At 45.5% G+C, this 12,319-nt stretch overlaps 1 long non-coding RNA gene across 2 annotated transcripts in view; it reads right to left on the bottom strand.

The window, feature by feature from the left end:
• The window catches only part of LOC137538246 (uncharacterized), a 57,647-nt gene that overhangs the window by 13,622 nt on the left and 31,706 nt on the right, over positions 1-12,319 (bottom strand). For both annotated transcript variants that reach the window (XR_011024717.1, XR_011024718.1), the window contains exon 2: positions 284-336. This is a non-coding gene — a long non-coding RNA (uncharacterized lncRNA). The remainder of the gene's footprint in view (positions 1-283; positions 337-12,319) is intronic.

Raw genomic sequence — 12,319 nt, 5'->3', positions numbered from 1 at the left:
GTCAAAGTTGACCCTCATGATGCACTAAGGGGGCGAATCGAACTTCCGAAGTTCCGAAGCGAACCGTTCGGCCATCTCTACTGGTGCACCTATTCCTGAACAGGAAATGTGGGATACCAGTACATATCTGGTATAGTTGGATTCAGCAAAATTTAGTAACATTTTGTCAGTAAATGAAATTCTTCTTAAAAAAAAAACAAAAAAAAAACAGACAAACAAACAAAAAACAACCATCAGAATCAAAAAATATTTTCTTTTTTTATAATAATTTTATTACACTTACTTTTTTATACTTTGGCAGTTGAAAAGTGCTGAAAGGGTATGAAAAATTATCTCCTAGGAGAAAACTCAGAAAAGTTAATTGCATATGGGCCACAGCGTTGATTATTTACATACACACCAATTTGTCTTTTTACAGACAACAGAACATGGTAAGCATCTAAATACATGTTTACATAAGTCCAATGTATTGTTTTGTAAAGGGCTGATCTTTTTTCCAACAAAAGTGGAGTTTCCCTTTAAGTAAGCATTTTAAGAATGTCCACCCATTAGATGCACACTACTATTTCCCCACAACTTCATATATGTAACTAAAACTTTAGGCAGACTATTGATTGTCTTTAAAATCACTCTTCTAGCTAAAATAAAGATCATAGTAAATGAAGTGATCCTTCACTCAAAGTAATTCATTGAAGAGATAGCCAGCTGTAGCATTAACTGTATCGGGCTATTCTTCTCCCCCGTAGATAGGTATTTGATTTTTGTTAAGTGGAGACCAGTCTCTCTGAAATAACACAGCGTTCATGTGCAGATCAATAGTGGGACTAAGCGCTCCATCAGCCGTTTCCTGCTGGCTAACAGATAGCCAGCGGCAAGAGGTCAATGTCTCTCTTTAACAAAGTCTCATTGAAGCCTAAACAGTGGTGGTTAAAGCATATCTGCAGGACAAGGAATGTATGTTTTTCTCTTCCTAACAATCAACAAATTTGCAGAGGAGCTTGGCTTTCACTTAATGGCGGCAATATGTTTTCTTTTTTCCCATTTTTTTAAAGCAGCTTCTGCAGTAGTTCAGATGTAATTTGCTGTTTGTAATAGGGCAAGGCAAGCATTGGAATGGATGCTCCCTGCAGGCCCATTTCATTAATTAAGCCTCGGGGAACTAGCTTGGAGATCTGTAACTGTAAAAGTACCTGACCTGTTTTTCTATGGGTCACCATGAACCTTAGCCTGGTTATGGCCCTACGTCTTCCAGACACATTGTACCCTGTGTGTTAACTTGTAAGTACTTATTACAACCAAATGTAGGAGTTTAACAGTGGGGGTTGCATGGGGGGGGGGGAGCAGTGACTTAAGGGGGACTGCTCCTGTACTTAATGGAGAGCAGCAGTGGCAGTGGAACTGTATACATTACCTGCTTCTGGATGCAGGAATGTCTTCCACACTCCTCTTCAGTGTACAAGCGCCATGCAGCCAATCAGCACGCGGCTATGGAAGCCGCATGATTATTTGCTGTCCAGGACATGTACACTGAAGCACTTCCCTTGCCGCTCTGCTGTAAGTACAGGAGCAGCAGTTATAGAGGCGAGGCCAGCACAATGTAGTTATGCTCCTGACCAAATGCATAAAGCAAATAGTGCCATGATCTACCTTTGTGCTTGCACTAAATGCCATGTGTAAACCCTCTACTGAGACTAAAAAAAGCCAAGATTATCTCAGCTATTTTATCATTCTGATCAACAATCAACACAAGAAACTGTTGGAATTTAATTGTTATCATATTTAATCGTTGGAAGTCCAACTGACCCTGTAGTAGGTCACTACATGCTTATATGGCAGTAACATACTACATACAAGACTACATACTTTGCAGCCTAGTTACCTCTGCTGACAGCGTTCTGAGCCCTGCTGAGTGCCCGCCGCATAGTCACATGAGAGTCCATTCATGGACTCTACTAGCAGCTCCTTCCTGTCTGCCCACCTGAGAGTTGGCTATCCTTAGTCCAAACCATGACATTACCCACTGAAGGAGGTGTAGCTGGCATGTGATGCAGGGCATGACAGCGGCACAAGGAGGTGTGAAGTGACAGGATGGGTTGTTTTTGAGCTGTGGAGCTAGGAAGAACAGCAAAATACAGAACCTTATTGGAAGCACCAGCCTGCTGAAGCAAGGTTTTTTGGCACTGTCGCTCTCTATAGCACCGAAGCTTGGTGCGGCTATAGCAGTAATGCTGTAGTCTGCACCCTGCACACAGGCAATTCGGGGATCCGTCATTTGCAGGACCCCAAATTACTTCTCCATCCAAGTTGCGACGACTCAGAGGGAAATAGTATTTAACAACCCCTCTCCCCCCCCCCCCCCCCCCCCAAAAAAAAAAAAATTGTACGGCAGCCGGATGAGCCATCATTCAGCTTACATTGCGCCAAAAAGCCCTGTGCACCAAAGCACCATGTTCACCCAGCCTGCCCTGTTGAGGTGGCAATAGTGGAAGATACACAGCCTTGCCACTACTTTGCAATTATGTGATCCTCTATATGGGATGTGATAAATGCATCGCAGATATATTGTTCTGTAGATGAGGAAAGCAAAACACATTTTGAAGAAAATAAAAAAGAAATTCCAGATCCTATATCCTGTGGCAACATTGCATGGTAGCTTAATAGACATTTAAAGGCTTAAAGGGAATGTCCAAGCAAAATAAAAAAATGAGTTTCACTTACCTGGGGCTTCTACCAGCCCATTGCAGCTATCATGTGCCCTCGTAGTCACTCACTGCTGCTCCAGTCCCCCGCTGGCAGCTTGCCGACCTCGGAGGTCGGCGGGACGCATTGCGTACATTTTTACGCATTCCCGCTAGTGCAGGAACATTAACACATACATTTTTACGCATTACTGGTTCAATGCGTAAAAATTTACGCATTGAACCAGTAATGCGTACAAATGTATGTGTTAATGTTCCTGCACTAGCGGGAATGCGTAAAAATGTTCGCAATGCGTCCCGCCGACCTCCGAGGTCGGCAAGCTGCCAGCGGGGGACTGGAGCAGCAGTGAGTGACTACGAGGGCACATGATAGCTGCAATGGGCTGGTAGAAGCCCCAGGTAAGTGAAACTCATTTTTTTATTTTGCTTGGACATTCCCTTTAAGGATCATATGAAACATATTGCATTCGTTTATCTACCAGGAGCCCATTGCAGAGCTGTGGTTTTCCAGGAAACCTCATGTATCCTTCAGTGACCATATACAGATAATACATTGAGCCCTGGAGTGTGGAATATTTCTACCCTTTTGGCCTCAAAGGCTCATTAACATTTATAGCCGTGGCTTGAAGTAAATATATCAATGGACAAGCTCTTTGCTGTAGTAATTGTCTTTGAGCCAAAGTGGCTGTTAGTGGAAACCTTGTAAACCTTATAAAGTGTATATGCTTTAAACCTTGATTCTCCATACTGAGTTACTACACTACAGTACAAAGCTGTTTTATAGAAAACAATGGGATAGGAATATGTAATGTTTTAGGGACTTCTAAGAACTATGCTTTCATGGAAAAAGTTCACTGGGAACCATGGACATGTTGGCCTAAGCTCTCCTAGCAGTTACTGTACATTCATTGCAACTGAAATTATTATTATTATTTATATACATTACTGTAGCTTCATTATCTGCCACAGAAACAAATCTAGACAATAGTGGGTAACAACAAATATGTATTTTTTATACCTATTGCAATAGGAGAATCCAACAATACGAGGACCTAAACACAAATACAATATAGCTTATGCAAAGTACAATGACAACATACTGTATGCTTGGGTAGAACTGGTATAGTTTAACCATTTCCAGGCATAATTGAAATCTACGCCCTGTTTACTTACTGTTATTCCAGCCAGGGCGTAGATTTCAATTACTCACTGCCGTGTGTTCCTGATGCTCTGGGGCCAGAGCAGCCTTCTCATTCAGCTGGCTTATTGACTTCCTCTTTGAGCTCCTGTACTCTATTAACTGCGGGGGACATTTATCAAGAGTGTCTGAGACAAAATATTGGTACGTTTTTACATGCAGATCTGTCTCAGACATCTTAAGAAATCACTAGATAGTGTAGTTTCCTTCTTAAACTGTTGTAATATAGTAGGAGTTAGGAAGGTTTCTCATACAGTGCAGTGTGTGAGGGAAATTGCTGTTGCTTAGGGCACCAATACACCTACTGTATTGATATGGCCTGTATCAATACAGTCTCTGAGTGAGAAATTCAGCAGGGGGGAGGAGCCCTCAATACAGGCTCTAAGTGAGAAATTCAGAAGGGGGAGGAGCCCTTTATAAATCAAAAATCGCATGCCTAGCCTGCACTGCTGCACAACCTTTAGAAGTGCTATTAAGCACTTCTTAATCTGCAGCAGTTTAGAGATGGACTTGCACTTTTCTTAACCATAGTACAGTTCTATAAATTCACTCTTAACTGCCACTATTAAGTAGGATTTAAGAAGTTTCTTATTATCATGTGAAACAGTTCCCCTGCTGGTTAGAACTGTTTAAGAAGGAAAATCTGTCAGTAATGCTTTGATAAATCTGGCCCTGCAGCAGTGTCAATCATCACAAAAAAACGCAGTTGTTTGGGGTCACGTAATGACTGATGTCCTGCAGCCATGGAAACCAGGATTAGAGTGGGGCCGAACCTCCGATTTTCGGTTCGCAAACCGGGTTCGCGAACCTTCGCGGAAAGTTCGGTTCGCCGAAAAGTTTGTGAACCGCAATAGACTTCAATGGGGATGCGAACTTTGAAAAAAAAAATTATGCTGGCCACAAAAGTGATGGAAAAGATGTTTCAAGGGGTCTAACACCTGGACCCCCCAGGTGGAGGAGTGGGATACATGCCAAAAGTCCCCGGGAAAAATCTGGATTTGACGCAAAGCAGCGTTTTAAGGGCAGAAATCACATTGAATGCTAAATGACAGGCCTAAAGTGCTTTAAAACATCTTGCATGTGTATACATCAATCAGGTAGTGTAATTAAGGTACTGCTTCACACTGACACACCAAACTCACCGTGTAACGCACCGCAAACAGCTGTTTGTGTAGTGACGGCCGTGCTGGACTGGTGCGCACCATGGCGAGAGTGCAGGTTTTGGTGGCTTTACAGCCCATATGGTCGCCTGGCTGATGTAGCTGAATGACAGAACAGGTATACAGTGGCGGGTTCACTGAACACAACAGGTATGCAGTGGCGGGTTCACTGAACAGAACAGGTATGCAGTGGCGGGTTCACTGAACAGAACAGGTATGCAGTGGCGGGTTCACTGAACAGAACAGGTATGCAGTGGTGGGTTCACAGAACAGGTATGCAGTGGCAGGTTCACTGAACAGGTATACAGTGGCGGGTTCACTGAACAGAACAGGTATACAGTGGCGGGTTCACTGAACAGAACAGGTATGCAGAGGCAGGTTCACTGAACAGGTATGCAGTGGCGGGTTCACTGAACAGTACAGGTATGCAGTGGCAGGTTCACTGAACAGGTATACAGTGGCGGGTTCACTGAACACAACAGGTATGCAGTGGCGGGTTCACTGAACAGGAATACAGTGGCGGGTTCACTGAACAGAACAGGTATGCAGTGGCGAGTTCACTGAACAGAACAGGTATGCAGTGGTGGGTTCACAGAACAGGTATGCAGTGGCAGGTTCACTGAACAGGTATACAGTGGCGGGTTCACTGAACAGAACAGGTATACAGTGGCAGGTTCACTGAACAGGTATGCAGTGGTGGGTTCACTGAACAGGTATGCAGTGGTGGGTTCACAGTACAGGTATGCAGTGGTGGGTTCACAGAACAGGTATGCAGTGGTGGGTTCACAGAACAGGTATGCAGTGGTGGGTTCACAGAACAGGTATGCAGTGGAGGGTTCACAGAACAGGTATGCAGTGGTGGGTTCACAGAACAGGTATGCAGTGGCAGGTTCACTGAACAGGTATACAGTGGCGGGTTCACTGAACAGAACAGGTATACAGTGGCAGGTTCACTGAACAGGTATGCAGTGGTGGGTTCACTGAACAGGTATGCAGTGGTGGGTTCACTGAACAGGTATGCAGTGGTGGGTTCACTGAACAGGTATGCAGTGGTGGGTTCACAGTACAGGTATGCAGTGGTGGGTTCACAGAACAGGTATGCAGTGGTGGGTACCCAGAACAGGTATGCAGTGGCAGGTTCACTGAACAGGTATGCAGTGGTGGGTTCACTGAACAGGTATGCAGTGGTGGGTTCACTGAACAGGTATGCAGTGGTGGGTTCACAGTACTTCCGCAAAAGTTCACCTGCGGGACGCGAACGCGAACCACTGAAGTTCGCATGGAACCGTTCGCAGGCGAACCGTTCGGCCCAACTCTAACCAGGATACCAAAAAGAAAGCCAGATCCTGTGCGTCTCTCTTGGCCTGAAAGGTGAGTTACTTTTCCTTCGCTCCACTGTGCTCTTTCTGCACATGCCTGACATACTGTACCCTCACTCCACGCTCCTGCGGCTGCCCTACCGGCACTGGACCCCAGGTGGCGATGCGCCTTTCCCGCCTCATGAAATGTCCATGTGTTATATGTTGTAGTCTTGGCCACTAACATACAAGAGAAGCCAAATCTACGGATTGAATACTATAGCCAATGCCAGGATTGTGATATGCATTCTACATAAACATTTGCACTACAATAATGGACTGATTGCATGGAATTATATCAGTAAGAACGTTTTTTGGCCCTTATTAGCCCCCTACACACTCAGAGTTCTGGTCTTCATGAGCTTGCTGGGCTATTTGTAGCCCACTATATAGCGTTTGGCAACATCGTGAATCATTTCATTACACTTAAATTGCTCATTAACCTTTTCAGGAATTCAAGATTTGATCAAATATTGATTGTATAATTTTAAATGTTACACAATTTAATCATTTTCTGGTGTGCATACCTTATGTAATTATGTGCAATGATTAATGTTTTGACCTTATTCCTAATTGATATTGTGGGATGCATAAACTTGTTCTATAAGTAAATAATTAAAATGAGAAAGGAATAACAAACGTAAAATGTAAAAAAATGTGTTAATAAAATGCAGCTCACTTAGTATTTATAAATAATTTTTCTTATAGCGCTTGACACCAAAATTCATTAACCCATGTAACAGTTATTTTGGTAAAACATAAACTGATATATCCACGTTTGGTGTCTTGGAAATCAGAAATCAGAAAAAAGTATCATATGTTAAAACTTTATTAAAGTAAACCTGTAATTAATAAAGTTACATATATATTACGTCAGTAGAAGTAAGCCTCTGAATTATACAGAGGCTTTCCCAATTGATCCTACCTGACCCCTCTGCTGCTGGGCAGGACCCTCCTTAGATTTGCAGCCACGCTTCCCTTCCTGTACGAGCGTGTCCACACTGCACAGGCACCAGTGGGTTCGCACCTGTGCAGTAGCTTGGAGCCACTCATACACAGAGAAAAAATCATGCATGAGTAGCTCTACACTACTGCACAGGCTGTACTTTGCACCTGCGCAGTGCATCCCTGCTCGTAAATCAAGGGGAGTGCAGCAGCAGCGAGCAATCTTCAACTTTAACTACTTACTGTATGAGGGGCAGTATATCAAGGCCCCTTGAGACTTCATCTAAAGTCCCAGGGGTGTAGATACTCATCTTGTTGTTCCAATGGGTGTTGTGTGCATGTGCCCCCATCGCTGCCCGTTAGCATTGATTCGTGAATAGGAACATGTGCTCCCAAAGCCAATTAAAGTGCATGATTCCTGAATGATTACTGCTGTAACCAACAGCAGTGATATATCATTGGAAGTCTGTAAAAGCTTACACACTTTACTTTCCTGTTAACTCAGAATACTGTGATTCAGCATTCTTAGTAGACAAAATGTAATACTTCATTATGAATGAGAAAACAAAAAAAAAACAAAACCTTAATTTCCAAATAAAATATTGTCACCATACATTGTACTAGGAACATAATTTCAATGTTGTTATAACCAGGACAAATAGGCAAATAAAAATGTGTGGGTTTTATTTACAGTAGCATTGTTTATTTCAAAACTATAGTGGTTGTAAATAAAGAAATAATGTTTTGTTTTTTGTTTTTTTTCCCTTGTTTTCCTTATTTTTCCAAATGAAATGCATAGAGAGTAGAGTAATTGCTAAAAAATATTACCTGAAAAGCCTAATGTGTGTTGAACAAAACAAGATATAGACCATTTAGTTGTGATAAGTAGTGTTAAGGTTATTGGCTAATTAATGGGAAAAGGGCTAAACATTTTAAATTGCTGTGATTCATAAGGGAAACACACAACCTGTAGTGGCCACATGGTCCAGCAATGATGAGGTAATCAGAAATATAGTGACAGTCTCATATAAACACCAATGCCTCCTTTAGCGAAACCAACAGTATCTTTCCAACTTGATTGTGATGTGGAGAGTAGTGTTGATTGAACAGTGTTTGGCACTGTTCGTTATTCCCCAAACATTCGCCTGATTCGGGTCAAGCACAGCCGAGCACCGCACGGTGCTCAGCCACACTGTTCGGTCTCCTCCCCTCGCTTATTGGCGCCTTGCAGGCAGCCAATAAGCGGCGACTATGCTTTTTCCACAGCTATGGTCACACAGCCTAGCTGGCTGTGACCATAGCTGTGATTGGCTGGGCGGGTCACGTGGTTGGATATATAAATACCCGAACGCGCGGCTGGCTCTGCCATTCGCATTGGGGTTTAGCTTGGGGTAGGTAGGAGACAGAGCTAGCGGTTAAGTGCCAGCACTGCCAGCCAGGCCAGCCACAGTGCCCCAGCCTCACCACCACTTCCAGAAGCAGCCATAGTGCCCCTGCCTCACCACTGCCAGCAGCAGCCACAGAGCCCCTGCCTCACCACTACCAGGCATTGGCAGCAGCCACAGTGCCCCAGCCTCACCACTGGCAGCAGCCAAAGTGCCCATAAAAAAACACAGTTTATTGAATTTTACTGTTGCTTATTGTTGAAAAAAAAAACAGTACTTTCAGTGCCAGCTGGAAACAGTTGTGCCCATAAAAAACACTTATAATTTGTTTTATTGGCAGTCAAGTATAATTGACGCACTGCTCTGCAAACATGAGTCCCTGCTTTTATTCTGAGCCTAGGATCTGTTTTTATTCTGAGCCTAAGATCTATGTGTAAATGCCCCCCCACTATTTCCAACCCATTTTGCAGAAGTTTCCCTTATTTTGCAAGTTTTTTCAGGCCTGCAAAGCAGGCATGCTCGGGTCCCTATTGACTAGTGTTGGGCGAACATCTAGATGTTCGGGTTCGGGCCGAACAGGCCGAACATGGCCGCGATGTTCGGGTGTTCGACCCGAACTCCGAACATAATGGAAGTCAATGGGGACCCGAACTTTTGTGCTTTGTAAAGCCTCCTTATATGCTACATACCCCAAATTTACAGGGTATGTGCACCTTGGGAGTGGGTACAAGAGGAAAAAAAAATTTAGCAAAAAGAGCTTATAGTTTTTGAGAAAATCGATTTTAAAGTTTCAAAGGGAAAACTGTCTTTTAAATGCGGGAAATGTCTGTTTTCTTTGCACAGGTAACATGCTTTTTGTCGGCATGCAGTCATAAATGTAATACATATAAGAGGTTCCAGGAAAAGGGACCGGTAATGCTAACCCAGCAGCAGCACACGTGATGGAACAGGAGGAGGGTGGCGCAGGAGGAGAAGGCCACGCTTTGAGACACAACAACCCAGGCCTTGCATGAGGACAAGAAGCGTGCGGATAGCATGCTTTGTACCACCATGCAGTCATAAATGTAATAAAGATAAGTGGTTCAATAAACAGGGACCACGCGGCAACGCTAACCCAGCAGCAGCACACGTGATGGAACAGGAGGAGGCGCAGGAGGAGAAGGCCACGCTTTGTGAGACACAACAACCCAGGCCTTGCATGAGGACAAAAAGCGTGCGGATAGCATGCTTTGTACCGCCATGTAGTCATAAATGTAATAAAGATAAGAGGTTCAATAAACAGGGACCACGCGGCAACGCTAACCCAGCAGCAGCAGCAGCAGCAGCACACGTGATGGAACAGGAGGAGGCGCAGGAGGAGAAGGCCACGCTTTGTGAGACACAACAACCCAGGCCTTGCATGAGGACAAAAAGCGTGCGGATAGCATGCTTTGTACCGCCATGTAGTCATAAATGTAATAAAGATAAGAGGTTCAATAAACAGGGACCACGCGGCAACGGTAACCCAGCAGCAGCAGCAGCACACGTGATGGAACAGGAGGAGGCGCAGGAGGAGAAGGCCACGCTTTGTGAGACACAACAACCCAGGCCTTGCATGAGGACAAAAAGCGTGCGGATATAGCAGCAATGCTTTTTGCCGCCATGCAGTCATAAATGTAATACAGATGAGAGGTTCAATAAACAGGGACCGGAAACGCTAAACCATCCCAGATGTTCATCGGTCATGTTACTTGGTTGGGGTCCAGGAGTGTTGCGTAGTCGTTTCCAATCCAGGATTGATTCATTTTAATTTGAGTCAGACGGTCTGCATTTTCTGTGGAGAGGCGGATACGCCGATCTGTGATGATGCCTCCGGCAGCACTGAAACAGCGTTCCGACATAACGCTGGCTGCCGGGCAAGCCAGCACCTCTATTGCGTACATTGCCAGTTCGTGCCAGGTGTCTAGCTTCATGCCCGGTTTCAGGTCCAGCGGTGCCAGCCACAAATCCGTCTGTTCCTTTATTCCCCTCCAAATTTCCTCCCCTGTGTGCTGCTTATCCCCAAGGCAGATCAGCTTCAGCAACGCTTGCTGACGCATGCCAACAGCTGTGCTGCACTGCTTCCACGATCCTACTGCTGCTGGTGCTGGGTTAGCATTTCCGGATGAGGTACAGCTTTGAGATGCGTTGGAGGAGAAGGAGTCAGAGAGGTAGGTGCTGCTGTTGTTATCCAGCTGTTTGCGGCGTGGGCAACACCCGCGCCGTAGCAGGTGAGGAATCGCTGCCAGGCTCCACAAGGTTCACCCAGTGCGCGGTAAGGGAGATGTATCGACCCTGGCCGAACGCACTCGTCCAGGTGTCAGTGGTGAGGTGAACCTTGCAGGCAACGGCATTCTTCAAGCTTCGGGTTATTTAGCTGACCACGTGCTCATGCAACTCAGGCACTGCAGAGCGCGCAAAGTGGTAGCGGCTGGGAACCACGTAACGTGGGATGGCCACTGACATCATGCCCTTGAAGCTGTTTGTCTCCACCACTCGATATGGCAGCATTTCGCAGGCCAGAAGCTTGGCTATGCTGGCTGGCTGTTACTGCCACGGCCCGGGGGTCATTTGCTGGCAATTTCCTCTTGTGCTCAAACATCTCAGAAACAGACAACTCAACCGTAGCGCTGCACACCGAAGGGCTGTTGGTTGTTGTGTTTGATGAACACTGGGAGACCTCAAGAGCACTAGTCCGGAAAGTGACAGTGTCAGCATCGTCTGATGTTTGTGAATGTTGTGAACCACGCAATGGCTGGGCTACTGCTGCTGCTGAGGCGGGTCTGGTGGTGAGTCTGGTGAACCCAAGGGAGGCAGTGTTGCTGGTGGTACCCTGTCCTGCCGCGTTTGCCCACAGAGTGGGATGTTTGGATAGAATGTGGCGGCTCATGCTGGTGGTGGAGAGGTTGTTAATACTTTTCCCCCTGCTCAGGCGGGTCTTGCACACCTTGCAAATCGCCATGGTAACATCCTCAGTGCAGTCTTCAAAGAAAGCCCAGACTTTAACTGGCTGAGGACTCGGACCTCGTGCGTGATGTGCTGGTGCTGCTTAACCCACTGCTGGACGCTTGAGAGGTCATCCAAGTAATTATCTGGTCCTGTTCTTTTGGATCTGTGAGGGTTGTTGTCCTGGACAACATGGGCAGTATTGAGTGGGTTTTCTTGGGTGCTCCCCTGTGGCCTGTACGTGAACCGTCAGGGGAAACACCTCTTCCCTTGCCCCTCCCTCTTTCACCGGATTTCTTCCTCATTTCACTTATCCTTAAAGTACACGCTGACTGGCAGCAGTACAGTGGCAGTACAGAAATGCTATACAGTGGTGGGTGAGCGGTGTACCACTATTGTCAGCAGTGACACAGAGCACAATGCTATACAGTGGCGGGTGAGCGGTGTACTACTGTTCCCAGCAGACACAGAGTGGAAGTAAACACAATGCTATATAGTGTGGCTGAGCCGTGTACACAGAGTGGCATTAAACACAATGCTATATAGTCTGCTATATAGTCACCCCGAACAGGGTGATGTTCTGCAGAACCCGAACAGTGGCAAACACTGT

Source organism: Hyperolius riggenbachi, chromosome 11, assembly GCF_040937935.1.
Source record: "Hyperolius riggenbachi isolate aHypRig1 chromosome 11, aHypRig1.pri, whole genome shotgun sequence".
In the NCBI taxonomy this organism is placed as follows: Eukaryota; Metazoa; Chordata; class Amphibia; order Anura; family Hyperoliidae; genus Hyperolius; species Hyperolius riggenbachi.
The sequence above is the reverse complement of the archived record's forward strand: the minus strand, read 5'-3'. Positions and strand labels throughout refer to the sequence as shown.